This window comes from Trachypithecus francoisi, unplaced genomic scaffold, assembly GCF_009764315.1.
Source record: "Trachypithecus francoisi isolate TF-2019V2 unplaced genomic scaffold, Tfra_2.0 Lachesis_group4, whole genome shotgun sequence".
Classification (NCBI taxonomy): Eukaryota; Metazoa; Chordata; class Mammalia; order Primates; family Cercopithecidae; genus Trachypithecus; species Trachypithecus francoisi.
The window spans coordinates 111598793-111607776 of NW_022681469.1; positions in this window are offsets into that span (position 1 = coordinate 111598793).

Sequence of the window (8984 nt, forward strand, 5' to 3'; positions counted from 1 at the left end):
GTCCTTTGGCAGGGATATCTTCTAGCCCCAGGACGGACATCGCTCCCAGGTCACCGACCCCACCTAATTGAGCTCCCTACCCTCACTGATCTCATCCTCCCACATTTTGACTGTCCATCAAGCAGCCACCTCTCTCCTACCCCCTACCCCCAAGCCCTCTCCACCCCACTCAGCCTCTACCCCTGCTCAGCGTCCCCACCCTCCCCTACCTCGCTGGGACACCCACCTGGCTCTGCTCCAGCAAATGGCTCCGGGACTGATTATTCTGGAAGGAAACGGAAAGGGGAAGGGACTAAAGGAAGAGAAGGAAGGAGGCTTTCTCCGGTTCTTGCTTTAGTTTAAAAATTCATGCCCCGTGTGCACTTTAGTCTAGAACACACTTCCTTTTGTTTTAACGTGATACAGCGTTTCCACTATACAACTTCTGATAAAATTGCTGCCTGATTATCCAGGGGCTGCATCTGGTGAGAGAGGGGGCCTGGCAGGCTGGGAAGGACAGGGAGGGGTGGGGGAGGGGGAAGACGGGAGGGGAAGGGTGGATGGGGCTGGCCGGCCTCCTCTCCTCTTCCTTCCCTGGACAATGGGCTGTTGGCTGCCGCTGAGATAAGGGGTCTTGTCAGGGCCGGAATCACAGCATCTGGCCGACTGCCTGCTGGGGAAGGCCCCTTCCTTGCAGACCTGGCTAAACTACCCCCACTGAGCCCCTCAGCCTGGAGTGAGGTCTCCTGTCATTGTGCCTTCCTGAAAGGGAGGTCCTCGGAGCCGTGCCTGGGGTCACTGGGAGGCTGGCTGTGAGCCTGGCGTCTGGGGAGGCCCTTTCCCAGGCCCAGACATCTCCCCTGGCTCCAGGACACAGTCACACAAAGATAATTGTTGTCTTTGTGTTTCTTTATTCTTTTTTAGTATTTTTTCTTTTGAGACAGGGTCTCACTCTGTCACCCTGGCTGGAGTACAGTGGTGTGATCATGACTCACGGCAGCCTCGACTTCCCGAGCTCAAGAGATCCTTGTGCCTCGGCCTCCTGAGTAGCTGGGACTATGGATGTGCATCACCATGCCTGGCTAATTTTTTAATTTTTTTTTGAGAGATGGAGTCTCACTACGTTGCCCAGGCTGGTCTAGAACTCCTGGACTCAAGTAATCCTCCCTCCTGGGCCTCTGAAAGCACTGGGATTACAGGTGTGAGCCACTGTGCTCGGCCTGAGACTAAACTTATGTTCAGTAAGTTATGTTACTTTCCAGCCCGGCCAACATGGTGAATTCCCATCTGTACTAAAAACACAAAAATTTGACCGGGCGTGGTGGTTCACGCCTGTAATCCCAGCACTTTGGGAGGCCGAGGCAGGTGAATCACGAGGTTAAGAGATTGAGACCATCCTGGCTGACATGGTGAAACCCTGTCTCTAGTAAAAACACAAAAAGTTAGCCGTGTGTGTGTGGCGGGCATCTGTAGTCCCAGCTATTTAGGAGCCTGAGGCAGGAGAATCACTTGAACCCGGGAGGCAGAGGCGGTGGCTCAAGCCTGTAATCCCAGCATTTTGGGAGGCTGATGGGGGTGGATCACTTGAGGTCAGGAGTTCGAGACCAGCCTGGCCAACATGGTGAAGTATCGTCTTTATTAAAAGCATAAAATTAGACGGGCGTGGTGCTGCGCACCTGTAATCCCAGTTACTGGGAGGCTGAAGCAGGAGAATTGCTTGAACCAGGGAGGCAGAGGTTGCAGTGAGCCAAGATCACACCACTGCATTCCAGCAGTGCAAGACTCTGTCCCCACCACCAAAAAAAAAGAACACGGTACAGCTGGGTGAGGCGGCTCATGTCTGTAATCTCAGCACTTTGAAAGGCCGAGGTGGGAGGATTGCTTCAGGCTAGGGGTTTGAGGCTTCAGTGAGCCATGATAGTGTCACTACACTTGGGCTTGGACAGAGCGAGCCCGTCTCTCCTCCGGCAAAATAAAAATAAATCATGATACAAAAAAATAATCAGGCCGGGTGCAGTGGCTCACGCCTGTAAACCCAGCACTTTTGGAGGATGAAGTCGGGCCGGTGGGGGGGGCGGATCACCTGAGGTCAGGAGTTCGAGACCAGTGTGGCCACCATGGTGAAACCCCATCTCTACCAAAAATACAAAAAATGAGCCAGGCATGGTGGCGTATACTTGTAATCCCAGCTATTCGGGAGGCTGAGGCAGGACAATTGCTTGAACCCAGGAGGCAGAGGTTGTAGTGAACCGAGATCGTGCCACTGCACTCCAGCCTGGGTGACACAGCAAGACTCTGTGTCAAAAACAAAACAAAACAAACAAACAAACAAACTCCCCAAAAACAAAAACAAGGCTAGGCGCGGTGGCTCACGCCTTTAATCCCAGAGATGGGTGGATCACCTGAGGTCAGAGGTTCGAAACCAGCCCGGCCAATATGGTGAAACCCCGTTTCTGCTAAAAATAAAATTAAAGAAAAAAAATTAGCTGGGCACGGTGTCAGGCGCCTGTAATCCCAGCTACTAGGGAGACTGAGGCAGGAGAATCGCATGAAACTGGGAGACGGACGTTGCTCTGAGCTGAGATTGCACCACTGCACTCCAGCCTGGGCGACAGAGCAAGACTCCATCTTGGAATAAAACCAAAAAACAAAAACTCCAAACCAAAACCAAAACAAAAACAAAAAATCAGCGCCGTGCATGGTGGCTCACACCTGTAAACCCAGCACTTTGGGAGGCTGAGGTGGGTGGATCACAAGGTCAGGAGTTCGAAACCAGCTTGGCCAACATGGTGAAACCCCATCCCTATTAAAAATACAAAAAATTAGCGGGCATGGTGTTGCGTGTCTATAATCCCAGCTCCTCAGGAGTCTGAGGCAGGAGAATTGCTTGAACCTGGGAGGCAGAGGTTGCAGTGAGCCAAGATCCTGCTATTGCACTCCATCCTGGGCAGCAGAATGAGACTCAAAAAAAAAAAAAAAAATCAGCAAGAGTATAATAAATCCAGTGTAATAGCTCTAAATCATGCACCTATTTTGGAAGGTCTCTAAACAGATCAAAATGTCCAGCATATCTGAGGAGACTTGTTGATTCCAGGTAGCTTGTTTTTTTAACCTTTTATAATTATGTTTCTACTTCCCCAGAGCAATTTATCCACCTGCAGCAAGCAGTGTTAGCTATTCTATAAACATCACTTTGTTTAGCTAGCAAGTAATCGAGAGCAATTTTGTTACCTAATACAACTTTTTTTTTTTTTTTTGGGAGAGAGTCTTACTCTGTCACCCAAGCTGGAATGCAATGGCACTATTTCAGCTCACTGCAACCTCTGCCTCCCGGGTTCTAGTGACTCTCCTGCCTCAGCCTCCTGAGTAGCTGGGATTACCGGCACAGGCCACCACACCCAGCTAATTTTTGTATTTTTAGTGGAGACGGGATTTCACCGTGTTGGCCAGTCTGGTCTGGAACTCCTGACCTCAAGTGATCCACCCACCTTGACCTCCCAAAGTGCTGAGATTACAGGCGTGAGCCACTGTGCCTGGCCTAATACGACTTTAGCAAGAGAATCTAGAGAAGTTGATTGAGCTGCAATAGCCTTACCTGTGGAGTTAATAATAGATCCAATTTTTAAATATATCTATATATACACACATACACACACACACATATATACACATATATACATATGTTTTATAGGGATGGGGTCTTGCTATGTTGCCCAGGTTGGTCTCCAACTCCTGGGCCCAAAGGATTCTCCTGCTTTGGCCTCCCAAAGTGCTGGGATTACAGGCCATGAGCCACCAAGCCTGGCCTAGATTCAGTGGTTAAGAACAGGTTCTTTTCTTTTTTTTTTTTTTTTTTTTGAGACAGAGTCTCGCTCTGTCGCCCAGGCTGGAGTGCAGTGGCCGGATCTCAGCTCACTGCACGCTCCGCCTCCCGGGTTCACGCCATCCTCCTGCCTCAGCCTCCCAAGTGGCTGGGATTACAGGCGCCCGCCACCTCGCCTGGCTAGTTTTTTGTATTTTTTAGTAGAGACGGGGTTTCACCGTGTTCGCCACGATGGTCTCGATCTCCTGACCTCATGATCCGCCCGTCTCGGCCTCCCAAAGTGCTGGGATTACAGGCTTGAGCCACCGCGCCCGGCCTCTTGTTCTTTTTTTAAAGATGAATTCTTGCTCTGTCACCCAGGCTAGAGTGCCGTGGCACAATCTTGGCTCACTGAAGCCTCTGCCTCCTGAGTTCAAGCAATTCTTGTGCCTCAGCCTCTCAAGTAGCTGAGATTATAGGCATGTGCCACCCTGCCCAGCTAATTTTTGTATTTTTAGTAGAGATGTGGTTTTGTCATGTTGGCCAGGCTGGTCTCTAACTCCTGACCTCAAGTGATCCACTCACCTTGGCCTCCCAAGTGGGAGGCCCACATACGCCACTGTGCCTGGCCCCAAGTGGGTTGTTTTTTTGTTTTGTTTTGTTTTTTGAGATGGAGTCTCTTTGTCGCCAGGCTGAAGTGCAGTGGCTCAATTTTGGCTCACTGCAACCTCCGCCTCTCAGATTCAAGTGATTCTCCTGCCCAGCCTCCCAGGTAGCTGGGACTACAGGCATGCGCCATCATGCCTGGCTAGTTTTTGTATTTTTAGTAAAGATGAGGTTTCACCATTTTGACCAGGCTGGTGTCAAACTCCTGATCTTGTGATCTGCCCGCCTCGGCCTCCAAAAGCCAAGTGTTTTTTTTTTTTTTTTTTTTGAGATGGAGATTTATTTATTTTTTTTTGCCCAGGCTGGAGTGCAATGGCGCGATCTTGGCTCACCGCATCCTCTGCCTCCCAGGTTCAAGCGATGCTCCTGCCTCAGCCTCCTGAGTAGCTGGGATTACAGGCATGTGCTACCACACCCAGCTAATTTTGTATTTTTAGTAGACATAGGGTTTCACCATGTTGCCTAGGCTGATCTCAAACTCCTGACCTCAGGTGATCCTCCCGCCTTAGCCTCTCAAAGTGCTAGGATTACAGGCGTGAGCCACCGTGCCCGGCCGCCAAGGGGGTTTTTACAGTTCCATCTGTTTGCTCTATTTTTTTTTTTTTTCGAGGCGAAGTCTCGCTCTGTCACCCTGGCTGGAGTGCAGTGGCACGATCTCGGCTCACTGCAAGCTCCGTCTCCCGGGTTTACGCCATTCTCCTGCCTCAGCCTCCTGAGTAGCTGGGACTACAGGCACCCGCCACCACGCCTGGCATTTTTTTGTATTTTTAGTAGAGACGGGGTTTCACCGTGTTAGCCAGGATGGTCTCGATCTCCTGACCTCATGATCCGCCTGCCTCGGCCTCCCAAAGTGCTGGTATTACAGGCATGAGCTACCGCGCCCGGCCCTGTTTGCTCTATTAGGTCAGAAGATTGAGAATGCTAAGTAAAATGGAAACAGTGTGAAATTGGCCAAAATCAGTTGCAGTGAGCCAAGATTGTGCCACTGCACTCCAGCCTGGGTAACAGAGTGAAACTCAGTCACACACATAGACACACACACACACACACAAATCAGAATCCGCACTTGCAGGTTTTTCTGAAATAAACTTAGGACAGGTGCCACTGGTCAAACAAGCATTTTTTGAGGCTTTTATCTTTCTTCTTCTTCTTCTTTTTTTGCAGCTTTTTTTTTGAGACGGAGTCTCGCTCTGTTGCCCAGGCTGGAGTGCAGTGGCCGGATCTCAGCTCACTGCAAGCTCCGCCTCCCGGGTTTACGCCATTCTCCTGTCTCAGCCTCCCGAGTAGCTGGGACTACAGGCGCCCGCCACCTCGCCCGGCTAGTTTTTTGTATTTTTTTAGTAGAGATGGGGTTTCACCGTGTTAGCCAGGATGGTCTCGATCTCCTGACCTCGTGATCCGCTCGTCTTGGCCTCCCAAAGTGCTGGGATTACAGGCTTGAGCCACCGCGCCCGGGCATTTTTGCAGCTTTTAAATGTTGCCAACCAATATTGTTTCATAAAAGAAATCAATTTGTTAGTTACCCGGATGAGTCAAATTGTGTTCCACAGTTAACTGATTTTTTCATTGAATTTGGGAGAACTGGTTTGTTATCAGGTCCAAACCACAGTTCTCTTTTATCATCACAAGAGCAGCCGCGATCTTTCCAGTTTTGTTTTTCAGCCTCTGGTGCCCCATCTTTGGTAATTATTTGTGGTTCATTTTTTGAAGGTTCTTTGAGCGGGGCCCCAAGAGACATTTGATTAAATGGATTTGATTAACGGCAGCCTTCGTAGCAGTATTATCAGCAAGGTTGTTTCCTGTAGCCTCCATAGCGTCTAACCTTGAACGTCTGGGAATTTTGGTAAAAGTCAAGGCCTGGCCACTGGATGGCCTCCAGTAAATTCTGTACACAGGATCCATGTTTCATTTGATCTCCCGTGGAAGTGAGGAAATGCCTTTGTTTCTTTGTTTCTTTCTTATTTTTATTTTTTTTGAGATGGAGTCTCACTCTGTTACCAGGCTGGAATGCAGTGGCGTGATCTCAGCTCACTGCAACCTCCACCTCCTGAGTTCAAACGGTTCTCCTGCCTCAGCCTCCTGAGTAGCTGGGACTTCAGATGCCTGCCACCACACTCAGCTATTATTTTTGTATTTTTAGTAGAGATGGGATTTTGCCATGTTGGCCAGGCTGGTCTTGAATTCCTGGCCTCAAATGATCTGTCTGCCTTGGCCTCCCATAGTGCTGGGATTATAGGCGTAAGCCACCGTGCCTGGCCCAAAATGAAACTTTATGTACCCATTTTCCAGCCGAGGAACCTCAAGTTCCCACCGGGAGGGTCTAGACGTGCAGCCGCTGCTATCTGTACCCGGGTCACATCCTCCAGCTCTTGGTGAGATCTAGCTGACCTCCAGTGTCCCCGTCTGCATCCCTGCGCCCACACATGTGGCCAGGAGCAGCTGTCAACAAATGGCTCTTGGGTTTAGGCGGGAATCCTCCAGACGCTTTGGCCCTAGCGTGGGCTGACAAATAGGCACGGCACCTGTAGCCTCCCACATGTCCCTGGCGGGATGAACGTTCGGCGGGATTCCTCATGGTAACTGGCTTGATAATGCATTCTCTGGGACCTGTCCCTTCCCTGTCCCATGTCCCTGTCCTCTACCTGAACCTCTTGTGTGGAATGGCACCTTAGGGCCTGCCTCTGGGGGATGAAGATGATGTTATCTGCATTCAAAGACTCCCTCCTGTCACCCACAATACACTTTCTGCCCTGGCGGGGGGACAGGAGGTTCCATGATGGCTGGTCCAAGCCATGAGGGGTTGATACTGGATTAAAAGAAGTCAAGTTTCAGGCTGGCGCAGTGGCTCACGCCTGTAGTCCCAGCACTTTAGGAGGCCAGATCACCTGAGGTCAGGAGTTCGAGACCAGCCTGGGCAACAGGTTGAAACCCCATCTCTACTAAAAGCACATATATTAGCTGGGCATGGTGGTGCATGTCTGTAATCCCACCTACTGGGGAGGCTGAGGCAGAGAATCTCTTGAATCCAGGAGGTGGAGGTTGCAGTGAGCTGAGATTGTACCACTGCACTCTAGCCTGGGTGACCGAGCAAGACTCTGTCTCAAAAAAAAAAAAAAAAGGCAGCCAGACGCGGTGGCTCATGCCTGTAATCCCAGCACTTTGGGAGGAGGCCGAGGCAGGCAAATTGCCTGAGCTCAGGAGTTCGAGACCAGCCTGGGCAACATGGTGAAACCCTGTCTCTACTAAAATACAACAAATAAGCTGGGTGTGACGGTGTGCACCTGTCGTCAAGCTACTCGGGAGGCTGAGGCAGGAGAACTGCTTGAACCTGGGAGGCTGAGGTTGCCGTGAGCCGAGATCACACCACTGCCCTCCAGCCTGGGTGACGGAGCGAGACTCCATCTAAAAAAAAAAAGGAGTCAATTGTTAGGGGGCTGGTGGATTTATAGCCTGTAGTGACCACATCAGTGAGGCACTGGTGCTGGGAGGCACCTCAGAGGTCATCCCACCCAACCCCTTCGGTGACTCACAGCTCAGAGAGGGCAAGAGACTTACCCAAGGGCACACAGCAAGTCGAGGGCACAAGCAAGGTCAGCACCCAGGCCTCCCGCACCTGGGCCCAGGTGGTTTTCAGTTTGGAAACTGGAAATGGAGATGAAGCCTTGGAAAATCCGAACAGGGCAGGATAGGGGTGGCCCAGCTGTTTCACCATGGAAACAAAATTCTTTTGTTTTCCTGGCTACTCCAGCGGGACCGGGACAGAGGCAGATGTTTCTCTTCACCTGCCAGGAAAGTTTGGAAATTAAGCCCTCCTACCAGGGAGGAAGGGACCCAGTGCTCTGGATTTTCAATTTAATGGGCTACCCAGGTCTTCGGAGCGCAGCCAGGGGAAGCGGAGAGGAAGCGCCCTGGAGAGGAAGCCAGAGATTTCCTGGAGGCGCCAGGGATGCAAGGAGTGGCCTGGAGAGGGAGTTAGGGAAAAGCAGCAGACACCCCTAACTTCCTCCTCCTCCTTCCAACAGAAACCTGGTTTGGGGTTTTAGTGGAGATATCTCGCCAGGGCCGCCAGTGTAGACATTAATTGGTCTAATGTAGGCACCAGGTCCCCGGCTCCTTGCAGGGAGGGGCATGGTTTTAGGACAAGGCATGGCTTCAAAATAAAAAATTAATTGTTGTAAAATATACGTAGCATGGCCCGGCGTGGTAGCTCACTCCTGTAATCCCAGCACTTTGGGAGGCTGAGGCGGGAGGATCAGTTGAGGCCAGGAGTTCGAGACCAGCCTGGGCAACATGGTGAGACCCCCATCTCTACCAAAAATAAAAAATTTAGCCCAGCGTGGTGGTGCATGCCTGGGAGAATCACTTGAACCTGGGAAGTTGAGGTAATTAAAAAAAAAATTAATACAAAAGGCCATGGTGGCTCACACCTGTAATCCCAGCACTTTGGGAGGCCGAGGCAGGCGGATCACCTGAGGTCTCGAGTTCAAGACCAGCCTGACCAACATGGACCCCGTCTCTACTAAAAATACAAAATTAG